Source organism: Pungitius pungitius, chromosome 4, assembly GCF_949316345.1.
Source record: "Pungitius pungitius chromosome 4, fPunPun2.1, whole genome shotgun sequence".
In the NCBI taxonomy this organism is placed as follows: domain Eukaryota; kingdom Metazoa; phylum Chordata; class Actinopteri; order Perciformes; family Gasterosteidae; genus Pungitius; species Pungitius pungitius.
Window position 1 is genome coordinate 6,262,378 of NC_084903.1, and position 13,104 is coordinate 6,275,481.

The following is a 13,104-nucleotide window of genomic DNA, read 5'->3' on the forward strand; positions in this document are numbered from 1 at the left end:
AAGAAGTTGTAAATCTTTGATGAAAATTTGATGAAATTGCATTTGCTTGTTTCTTGTTCTTCTGAGTTTGTATCTCTACGGTTGTAATGAACTTATTGTAAGTTTCTTTGGATAAAGGTGTCAGCCAAATGACATGTAATGTAATTATTATATATTATTTTAACTATGTGCATCAGACTGAGCTACTGCTGCCAGGGAGTGAGCCACAAAGCGGAAAAAAGCTGTAGAAAAAAGAAGGCAGCTTGAATTCTGTATTGTATTAAATACACAAAATGTGGATGTTCAAACAAAGGAAGAACTTAGATACCATAGTTTAGGCCTAACAACAAATGAATTAAAAGCAAAACGAAACTAAATGAATGAACTGTCCAGCTCATCTGCCACAAACACTCAGAAGTTTGCCTCTGCTCCTCAGTCATTGTGCTCAAATGAAAAGTAACCTGTATACTGTGATCATCTTTTCCTAAAAAGAGACAAAGAGGGAAGACAAGGCCTGTGCAGCGGAGCGTCTCTCACCAGCAGAGAAAGGTAACTGAGCGTAGATGCCGTTCACAAAGACCTTGCCACTGGGTTGGATTGTGATCACCTACACATGACAGGAAACCAGAAATTTTTACACTGTGAACTATTATACAAAGATGATATAAAGAAGAAAACTTTTCTGGTTCTGTTTTGCTAATTACCTTCCTAAATAGTAATAGTAAGTAATAAAAATAATGCTGAAAACCTTGTGAAGGAATATCGTTGAATATCATCGATTGTAAAACCGTTATTATGTGTCATGATACACAACAATTAAGCGAATAAGGACACCCACAGTCTTTTTCTGATGGAATCAAAGTGGGTTTGTCTGTGTGTATCGTACTCACATGAGCCCCTCCCGACAGACCCAAGGTGACAGACTTGAGGCAGGTTTCACTCTCAGTCAGTCCACATTGCACCAGCTCTCCTTGAACCACAAACTGGTCTCCAAGGCAGTCCTGAATACACAAACACACAACTATCCAACACAGAAACAACTTAGGTGCAGATGGCAGTGGATTCATTGCTCCTGTTTGCTGTGTTGCTGCATTGTCCACACACATAGCTTGGTATCATGACGTATATTGTGTTCATTTCGTTGTTGATGCTATTGGAACATTACGTGTTGACAGATGTTTCCATACACACTTTTCGTTACTTTTCCCTTTTTAATGTCTAAATGAACTGTATGGGATGATAAATCCGAAGCTTGTATTAATAATAGCTTTAATGGTTACCTTGGCCAGGATGTAGGAGCAGTCCCCGTGGAAGGTGTAGTCCTTCCCATCGAAGGTGTTGATGTGAGCCCCGCCCTCCACAGAGCACATGCCTGGACAGTTCTCCTCCGCACACCTCCACTGTCCACTCTCACACACGCTGTCAGCACACACAAGTTTGAAGTAGAAAGACATTCTTGATCAAAACTTCCCAAACTCTTTGAATATTTTAAATGTAGTTTTTAGTAGTCTGTATTCTTAGTATCTGTAGATCCTTCAATGTCATTATTGTTCTATCCTAGAGTATTTAGATGAGTAATTCACCCATAATACTCTACTTTAAATGTTGGATACCTCATCTTGCAAGGTGTTGGCAAAAATATCATCCGATTAAACAAGACTCAGGGCAGCTGTCAAACTGGTCATATGAAAGCACTAACAGAGCAATGTGGAGGGAGGTAGGAATGAGTATTCAAATGTTGAGCCTGAGCTTTAGTTGAATAGTTGAAGGGACCCAGTAAAGGTTGAAAACCGGTGATAATTTCCTTTCATCTGTCGTCCTCCTCCAAAGCTAACATTAGTTAAGCGAGTTATGTGGGTGTGTGTGTGTGTGTTGAGTCAATAGTAACACAACCCAACCCACAGGTCAAATTGTACATTATCTCCAAACCCGCTGCCTTTCTAGCAATTCAATGGGATTTCAGGATTTGCTTTCTATCCCTCTTGACAATACTGTAAAGAATATTTGTTTCACTGGGACGTGCTTTTAAGCTTAACGCAGAAGTACAAGGATGTGTTGACCATTTGACCTCAACTATTTGAGTGTCATGTCATTTTGTCTGGCAGTGTTGTACTATGACACCTGTCATTGATGGCCAGTGAGTGCTTTGGGATTGTGGGAAACCAAGATGCTTGTGTTCTTGATGGTGTTGTTATTGGTGTTGATTTTTATTATTGGTGTTGATTTTTATATCTGAAAACATGACTTTGCATCTTAGGGTTTGTCAAACTAGTATAAACTCACTGTGATTTTTCTGTAAAACTAATAAAATTGTATTATTTCTTTAGCATGCAGACGTACTGACACAGTCTATATCATACCATTTTTTGCAGTTACTGGAGTAGGACTCCCCAGGCCCATAGATCTTGCTGTTGTAGTTGCAGGAGCACTCGTTCATTGGGAAACAACCCTTTTCATTCACATCATCCAGTACCGTGCCTGAAAGTGATCAAAGAGCCACACCACTGTAACACAACATTTGTGCATGTCTGTGTGTGTGTGTGTGTTTGGGTCACTCTGCTGTACCTGTGGGGCAGAAGCATCCATCGGTGCAGTGGTTGTCACAGGTGTGGCTGGCCTCTGGGTTGGAGCAGGTATCAGCACAAGGACTCCCACACTCCCTGTACTCCATTTTATTGGGACAGGACTTCCCTGTGAATACATCACATGTTTACTTAAGCTCTCGGATTCTCACTAGAGCATATGATTACTCACTTCCCTTCATTGTTTGGTCTGTGTAAGGGTGTGTTAACTATCATAAAAATGCAAGATTGCAATAACTAATTCAATAGATCTCTCCAGCGAACGCAGTGATTAGTTGGCTTATTTGGGAGGTGATGAGATCAATTCTCTTATTGTTGGCGGTCTCGCGTGTTCCACATTTGGAGGAACTTGTGGCTGAACAGAAGGGCTGGACGTAGATTATGTGAGCAGTGTCAAGTGCCTCTATGTCAAGGTTCATGACGTCTTTCAACTATTCCAAGTGCAAATACACTAAGAATATCAGTCATATATAATATTCTAAACCAAGAGTGCAACTTTCTGACTCTCTCCTTAATACTGACCAAAATTCTTGATATGCTTTTTTGGATTATCTTTACTTTACAAACTTCCGTATTGGTGGGGAAATATGTCAGAGTGAACATTTCAGGTTCTTTTCTCTAATCCCTAAGTGTGATATTCCATATTTCGTGAGGCTACTCACAGCAGAGCTCCTTGGTTCTCCAGTTGAGAGGTTTTCCACCAGCATGGCTACACTGTCTGGAGAACTCGGACACGGTGTTGCACAGGCAGAAGGGATCTGCGTGTCCAAATGTGCCATTAGCGCCGCAGTGGCAGAGGTCGGCCACACAGGCAGAGGTGAAGGAGGCGACGTCGAGCAGACTGTGGCAGCTGCTGAAGGCTGGCCCCGTAAGGATCTGCTCACACAGAGGTCTCTACAGGACGGGAGGAAAAGAGAGAAAGAATCTGACAAATAGCTCCATCAATTATGTCAAAAATGTAACTGAGGCCACGCTTCCTATCAATGCCATCTTGTGGCAGTAGTGGAAACTAATGTATGACCAGGTGGTGGCTGATGATTATTTACCCCTGCTGCTGACACACACACACACACACACACACGCTCTCTAGCAGTGAACCATAAGATCACTTTTAAACCTCTAATAGAGCTTCAGTGTGTCTCATCAGCTCTTTGCAGCAATCACCCACCAAGCTGCACACAATTCAAAGTGAATTCAAACAATACTGAATTGAATTCGGTGTTGCAAATAATTCATACAGGAGTGATTTTTTTGACCATGAATGATACGATTGGTTTTGGTGAGGAGTGCTGAATTTAAACATACTATTTATAAGCACCTTTAAATTTGTGATTCTTAATTATGTAGCCGCTAAGTGAAACCCACTTCTCCTATTTCTCCTATTTTACTGTACAATGCAAGCTTTTTGTTTTTGATACAAATTACATTACTACAACGAATCCGGAGAAAAGGCCATTGGTAGCACACATTCAGCCTGCCCTGACATCTGGGACTGGCTGTGATGTAATAATGATGTTGTATTGTAAAGAACACATATTTAACTGAGTGAAGCCTCACCATGTTATTGCAGCTTTGAGTTGATTCCAGTGTGTAGTCAGAGCAGCTTTCAGTTGGACCATCCATTTTCCAGAAGTTAGCAAAATCCACGGGTGATATTTGAACACCTGTTTGAATCATAAAAATATCAAAAGAATCACAGTTTTGTGGCCTCAACTTCTGATTGTTTTGTTAAAGTGGGTCAAAGTGTACCATGGTTGTAGAATTCGTTGTAAAGCTGAACTCCGTTAAAGTCTCCACAAAGACCACATGTCTGGTTCTTATACTTCAGGTCTAGTTCAACCTGTGAGGACAAAAATAAAAGAATTGTTTAGGATGCAGTCTCCCTCTTTTCCACAGATTCAAAGCTTTGACAGTGATTTAAAATAAGAATGGTCTAGTGAGCATCAACCCTACCAGAAAAGAGTCCTCCTCGTTCCAGATAGCAACCAATCCCAGTTTTGCTCTGACTTTGATGTTGGTGGGGGTCTTCTCGATGAGCACGCCTCCTTGGCTGTATGGTAGGATTGCTCTGCAAAAATCAAAGTGTAAGTCACATTACATTGATGCAATATCCAGAGTAGAAGGGGCCGAGTTTTAAGGGAACACTTACGATGTGCCATCAACAATCACAGAGCCCTCAGACAGCTCCACCACAGTGCCCTCCAGCATCATGATGATGCTTTTGATGGTGTGACGGCCGCCAGCATCCTGTCTCCTCATCTGAATGTTAAAGTCCTTGTAACTGTTCCGGCATGAAGAGGTCAGGACGTAGTTGCACGTGGAGTGCAACTGGAAAACATCTCCATCAAAGGTCTTGAAGTGGAAGTCGCCCCACGTACTGCAAACCTGGCCGTTGTGGATGGGACTCACGCCTGTAAAGACAGGGAATTGAAGCACAAGAGAGGACACAATATACACACACTTTTCACCTAGAGGAATGCAAACTCACACATTTTAAAGTTACTGATCAACAAACAACAAGCTCACCTGAGATTTTTTCAGAAATCAGGGACATGGAGGGGAACACATTCACAGCAGACGTTGCCTCTGTTAAGAGAAGTCACAGTTATTTGTCAAGTTATTTTTCGAGTAATCAATTATCAAATCCCAAATGACATTAAAGCAATATAAGGCTGTAGCATATAGATAAACATTCAACTGTTTAAAGTCTCATTTTGCTGGGCTGCCAAAAATAATTTAGTAAATGTACCGCTGTGCCAAGTAGCTACAACGGCGGTCAGGGCCAGCCGTAGCAGCCACATGTTAGCCATCGCCATTTGCTCCTCCACAGGATCTGTGAGGAACATAGAAGGGAGGCCCAGCTCTTTATAGCAGAGGGCAAGGACTTGGCAGGTGAGGGAGTGGCAACTTCACAGCTTGATATGGTGATTCATGGCATGGTTTGGCTTGTCCTGTTAATTTCCATTGTTCCCGGTCCACTCCGGTTCGCACAACTATTTTCAAGTAAAGGGTAAGGTTACAGAGATCCGAACCGATGTCCGCCTCACATCTCTGCTGGCTACAAACCTAAAGCCCACAGCCTTTACTGATGTGGATCCATGTCCAACATGAGAGCCAGACGATCATGACACTTTTACATGGTCCTTTACTTGTTATGTGTTAGGGGTAGCAAATCCTCTCTATTAACTACTGCTAGTTTCATACTGAGGTCAAAGGATGACCACTGAACTAGAGTGTATTCCAGCTGTGAAGTGTAAAGTGTGGGAGGGAGGGGCAATGGCCCCTCCACGATTTCCTACCCCTTACCATGGGACCTCTGCTCCAATCAACCTTTATTTTTGATATCAACAACAACCAAGCAAAAACCGCAATGTGCCACACCACCAGAACAGTTTGGAAACCCAAAACCCAAACACGTGTCCTGTATTTGAGAAGATGAATTAATGTGCCATTGTTGGCAATGCCCAGGGAGAAGGAAATCAGAAGTTCTTCCTTTTCAGACTCAGAGCTTACAGGATACAGCTTTGGCATTAGTCAAGGTCCAAATAGGAAACACCCTCAACTATCAAATGTGATTCAGACATTTGGGAATAATAGACCAGTATTATGAGCAATGAAGGAACACATGGCTACAGATAAATAAAGACTACAAAATACTCCACAATGTGTTGTCATTGGCTTTGCTTTATCATATTTTGCCTCAGACGATAAAACATTAAACCAATTCAAGGTGTGTTCTTACGTACGAGTGATTAACAGTTCTTGTCTTTTGTTTGCTTATCTCAAGCAGTCATCTTAAACAATAGAAAGACTCAACATTAGCCAACACGAATGGAAAGCACAGATTACATATATTCATTATAGATCCATTAGTATTGTTTCACCATCCACCTAAATTAGATATGAAAGCTCTGCTGTGTACTGCTACGCAGCATGGGTGTAGCTCTGACTTTAACAAAGCAACGCAAATCAGTGTTTTCAGTCATGCTATTTGACTCCTGTTGTTTCATAAGAGATCCTGTAAAAAGCTAAATTGATATCTAGCTATAAATAATCTATGTTCAGTAGCATGAGTCCCTTTTAGAGCAAAGTGGTCCAGCTTTAAGTAGACAGCTGGAATTTACTGTGCAGGGACTCTCTGAAGTCCATGTTTATTCTGGGTTTATTTTGGAGAATCTCAGTCAAAAACACACACTTTCAGTGGTACAGGTTATACATTTGGGTCTATAAACTCTGCTGACTGGAAGAGATATACAATGAAAATGTCCACATAAGAGTCTGCTACCTTTGCCAGTTCTTTTCCGCTTCTTCTCATGTGAGCTGGATGAGCAGTCTTAGGCCCGCCCCCAAATGGTTTTATTGGTGTGAAGATGCCCCTCTTATCAGCCCCACCCCCTGGCATGTTAATGTGATAATAATGCATTAAAAAAATATATATATATATACACACACAAAGTGGGGGCTGGTGGATTTTATCAAACACGCATTATTACTTTGCAGTTAAATATTTAAATTTTTTACCAACAGTTTAACATAATAAACTGTAATAAATAATCAGTAAATTAATAAATGTATTCATAAAGAAATATTCAGAATATGATATAACTACCATATTGTAACTATGTACTATATTAAAGGATAGATATATTACAATATAAATATATTTATATAAAATCTATTAGAACATGTATATGTATATTTTGAGATGAACCTAGTTTGTTGGTGAAACACCCAATCAGTGTGTTGGGGAAAGACCAATTTAAAAGCCCTATAGGATTTCACACAATAAAGTATTTTGGATCAAATGTTCCTGTTTTCATGCACGTCCTGGTTTGTGTGTCCTCACCTCAACTTTAACACAGCAACGTGACGGAGGTATCGCTGCGTCAACCAGCCTCCACTTCCAAACACAGTCATGCTTGCGGTGTGCGTATATACTGCATTGGCTAGCTAATTAGCTAGCTAAACCTCCTGGTGAAGCATTTCCAGAAAAACTGAATGTATTTTAGGACTATGAAATGATTTGTCACTCATTAACTTCAGCCAGTGATTGGCTAAACTGCTTGTTAGACGCGCTGCATTGAGACACGGCCCGAGCCCAGCTGAAACATACGGGAGGACGTGTAGGAAAAGCATTTCTTTTTTGCGCAGATATCTTAATTTACAAATAACACTAGTAATATTCCATGCTTTAAAAAGACACACCTTGACTATTTGGAAAAATGTATTTTTAATATAATTTTGAAAAAAATATAATCTTTTTTCTTTTTGGTGAGGCCAGCCGAGACATACGGTGAGGTTCCTCTCAGTTTTGTAGCTCACTCCACAGTAGCTCACTCCACCACTGCAATAATAATAAATCCTAGAGATCAAAAGTTCACTACGTCCTCAGTAGTAACATTGGCTCTAAATTGATAGTAAAGTAAAAATATTGCTTAATATTAGAGTTCTCTGAGTCACGCTCAAATGTGACGACATTAGGTGTTTGGACAACTTTCACCTCCTTCAACCAACAGGAAATACTGGGTTGAGACCTCGGCGCTTAGACCTGATCTTAGTTATGTATAGGTATAACAAATAAATCATTGGAAAGATACATTTATATCACCCAGAATTGTTTTATAATACAATTAATTATAAATTGCTCTGCTATTTTATTGTACTGTGTATATACAGTATTGTGCTTTTTTCATTTTTCATTTACATTACTATATTGCTACAGTTATGTAATTTTCTTCAGTTATTACCTCCATTTTCCCAGATTTACTGTAAACACTCTCAGTGCTTTTAGAGCTTGCGCAATCCATTTTGAAGTGACACAATGTCTTCAGTCCACAGAATCAAAAGCCGGCATTGCAGCAAATGTCGTTAGGAGGTGGCACACCTGAGAGAATCAGACTGGGTTTGGTTTTTAAAGGGTTAGGGTTAGGGAGTAGAACTTTTTTCACCACATGGATTTGCTGAGCATCTCTTACACCGTGACCCTTCTTTTATTAAGAAAGTCAGCAGAAAATGATCATTCTAAAGATCAATTCATTAAATTAGAAGAGCATTGACTTCTGGACTAATCCAATTGAATATGTTGCACCTCTTGTCTTGTCTTAGTGTCCTTTGGTATTTTTCATAGACTCAAACCAAAATTGTGTATTTCAACATGCAATGCACCTGCATTCTGGTATTGATGACCAACAACCGTGGTCATTTTAATACCGCAGTCTGCCACAGAATAAATGATGTAGACCGAATTGGGAATTTTACGGAAGGACTGGCCTAACTGACAACTACTTATTTCGGTCCATCAGGTTTTCTTCAGGATGTATTTTTCAATACAACTAAGTATTCTATAAATATTATATAGCGAGGGGGATGGGGATATTTTCGATCAAGTAGCTACTTTCAAGATGGCTGCTAACGATAATGTGTGCAATTCCGTTGCGTTTCTGAAAGAAGTTCCTTTTAGTCGACGATCAAATTCAGACAAATTGGCATTAAAACAATCAGGACCTCCAAGACCAAAATTATTTATTAAACAAATTTCTATAAAGGCTGGAAGTGGAAAGTCCTACACCCGAGGATTTTCAACTAATTGGTATGTGAAAAAAAGCTGGCTAGCAGGTTGTGAAGAAGCTAACGCAGTCTTCTGCTACCCCTGCCTACTATTCCACCCTGACATCCGGACGGCAGACAGCACTGCTTGGGTTTCGACTGGCGTGACAGATATGCACCATCTGTATGAGAAAGTCAAAAAGCATGAGATGTCAATGATCCACATAGATAGCTGAACCTTGCCCCTCAACTGAATGAGGGATACAGGATAGCTGTTCGTCGCCACAACGATGAGGTAAGCAAAAACCAACACATAACCGGCTCATCCAATGTGTCAAGTTTTGCGGAGTGTTCGAGTTGGCTTTGCGAGGCAAGGATGAGACAGAGGGCTCCACAAACCCAGGTGACCCACCTGAAAAATGCCACGGTGTTCAAGGGCACATCTAAGACGGTGCAGAACAAGCTTTTAGGATGTATGCTAACGGTCGCGCGGGAAAGGATTGTGGAGAAGGTCAAGTCAGCTAGCTATCTGGTCATCCAAGCTGCTGAAACTACGGACGTCTCCACGCAGACACAGCTGGTTCTTGTGCTTAGATACATTAATGACAACCATGCAGTGCAGGAACGTATTTATGAGTTTATTTCCATCTCGGATTCAACGTCAGTTTCAATTGCCAGTGTACTTTTGGAGAAACTGAACCAGCGTTTTCTTTTCCGATCTGAGCGGTATTGCGTCTTTTCCCGGTCACCAAAGCGGTTCTTTGTTCTGGACAAGATTGTTTCACGAAGACTGCCCAGAGCTTCATCTACAAGGTGGAATTTTAACAGCAGGATCATCAACACTGTGTACGAGAACCGAGATGACCTCCTTGAATGTTTTGAAGCCATCAAGATGGGTTCACATGGTCCATTTGACCTGCTCACCGTGAGAGAGGCATCTGGCTTCGTGAGGATGCTACAGGACGAAGATTTTTTTTTTTTTCCTGTGTTATTTTCACAAAATCATTCGACATTCTGTACCAGAAGCTCCAGAAGAAGAACATTGATGCAGTCTTCATCAAAAGGGCCCTTAAGAGCTTCACAAGCAGTGTGCAGACCATTAGGTAAGATAGCATTTATATTATTCGATCCTTCTCAAAACTGAGCTTTGTTATGAGAACAGATGCATGAAAGGAGACTATATTTGTGTTCTTTTCTTTATATTATATGTTCTTTTTTATAATATATTGCCAGTGGCGTAATCTAGCTTGCTTTACTCTGTGTTGGACATCCTGGTTAGGTGAGGCACAATGGATAGCTTAAAAAACTGTGTTTAACAATAACATTATGAATCCCTGCCCATTTTAACCCTCTGATGGTCTTCAAAACAAAACAATAACATTTCATTTTGTAACAGAACAATAGTTTTTTTTTAACAAATATAATTTTACTCTGTTATTTAACGTTTTTACTCAACATTTGTGCAGTCATTTGGTGTCCAATGGACCCTGATAGACCTTCAGTGGGTATACTGACATCATTGTACTGGATAAAGTGTGAACATGTGCATCACGTAGACTACAGTACTGTACACAGCCTAACAAACACATTATTGGTTTGTTTGCATTCAGAGACTCTGACCAGCTGCAAGAGCCATCAGGAACCGACAGACCAAGGATGGCATTGACAGAAGAGGCGAGGTCTGTGACACCATCCTGGCTCACACCAAAGCAAGGTTCTCTTTCACTGTCCACCTAGTGAGTAGAGTGCTACCTAGGGAGATATGTTTGAAGGGTACTGCCATTCATTTCCTGCTGAGGCTCTGAATGCCACTGTGAAGGCATATCCCATGCTGAATAAGGTAAGCTCCAGACGGAACTGTCTCTGATCTATGAGAATCCTGAATTCAAGGCTTGCTGTGGTGCACTGGCACTGTACCAGGTTATCATGAGCTACAACCTCCAGGAGACATTCTCTGAGGCTGTGAGTTTGTTGAACATTCTCATAACTACTCCCATGACAACAGCTGAAGCTGAAAGATGTTTCTCAACTTTGAAAAGAATTAAGCCATTCCTGGGAAATTCAATGGGCCAGGAACGTCTGAATGCACTGGCCATGCTCTCCATGGAGAGGGAACTAGTCCTTAAAATGCATGATTTCAATGAGAAAGTCATTGAACGCTTTGCTGCACTAAAAGAGAGACGAGCAAAATTTCAGTACAAGAAATTTAGTCTCTCTCTGTCCCGTCCCCCCCTTCATGTAAGGATGGACACTGGGTTACAGTGGCACCTCATAACCCACCCCCCTTTCCTGTGAGGATGGACACTGGGGTACAGCGGCCCTCACAACCCACCCTACTTTAGGCCTTCAATGTGCATATTGTTTGTAGTTCTCTGCAAACCTAAGGTGGTATCATGCCTTGGTTGCACTAATTATATTGGTACATACTTGACTGTAGATTTATGAGTGTACACATGACATCCATTGCAGTCTGTCCATCCCGGGAGAGGGGTCCCTCCTCTGACGTTCTCCCTAAGGTTTCTTCCCTTTTTTCCCCATTGAAGGGTTTTTTCATATTTTGGGGAGTTTTTCCTGTGCCGATGTGAGGGTTTCGGGACAGAGAATGTTGCATGTGTACAGACTGTAAAGCCCTCTGAGGCAAATTTGTAATTTGCGATTTTGGGCTATACAAAATAAAATGAATTGAATTGAATTGAAGTTACCAACACAATAGATTGTCCGTAACACACTCATCCATTTTAGAATTACATTCTGTTAACTTGTTAGAATGTTAACTTGTGTATAATTCCCAATTTCTATTGATGTATTTGCACTTAATCTTGCTCAATTCTACAAGGAAAATAAATTAAGTTAAGTTTTAACTTAATTTATTTGCCTTTATTTGCCTTTCCTTGGCCCCATTTGCCTTTGTAAGAAAATGTTCTATTTTGTCTTTATTATTTTGTCAGAATGCACCAGAATGCTTCATTTGTATGTGAAATAATCTTTATTTAGCCCCCCCTACAATAAAATTCACCAGCCACCACTGGTTGCAGGACGTCATTACAATATCCATCATAACCACCTCCAGTCTTTTACATTAAATTACTCGTCATTTACCTGCCGCTTTTATCCAAAGCCCATGATTCACATTTTGCCCAGGGAGCAGTTAGCGGTTGGGTGTCTTGCTCAGGGACACTTTGACATGGGACTTGGAGCAGCCAGGATTTGAACCGCCATCCTCACGCTTCTCTCCATGCGCCACATTCCCCAGTCTTCCGAGAGCTCCCCCTTTCCATCAAAAAGGGAATTAGCCTGTCCATTCTCTCCCTTGTGAGTAACAGTCTCACTAATACACTCACACCTACATACTCATTAATCACAGTTAACCTGTTACCTCTATTGTTCAGTGCTGTCAGGTGTGTACCAGCAACACAATGCAACTTGTCAACATTGGCCGGCTGTTGGATAATACTGAAATGCTTAAAGGACTGATCAACACGTGACACACACCTCACAGTTTAAAAAGCACTGCAATATCTTACTATTATTCAATTATTGTTATAGTGGAGGGCCATGTTGAGAGCATGCGCAGGGGGGTCCAGGAGGGGGTTGGTGAGGGTCTTCAGGTGAGACAGGACAAACTGTTCAAAAAATGTCATGACTACAGAGGTCAGGGCGACGGGCCTGTAGTCATTCAGTCCTGTGATCCTGAGCTTCTTGGCAACAGGGATGATGGTGGAAGCTTTGAAGCAGACTGGAAGGCATGTCACCAATGAGGTGTTCATTCAGCTCGTCTGCCAGGTGGAGGTCATTCATGGAATGACAGTCGTTTAGCTTCTCTCACCGCCTTGCCAAACCTGTGTACAAGTCTTTGTCCCCACCCCTAAATGCCTGATCCTGAGTTCCGCTGTAAACCAGGGTTTGTCGTTGTTATAACTCACCCTGGTGCACGATGGTACACAGCTGCCCTCACAGAAGCCGATTTAAGAAGTTCTCTGTGAAGTCATCCAGATTG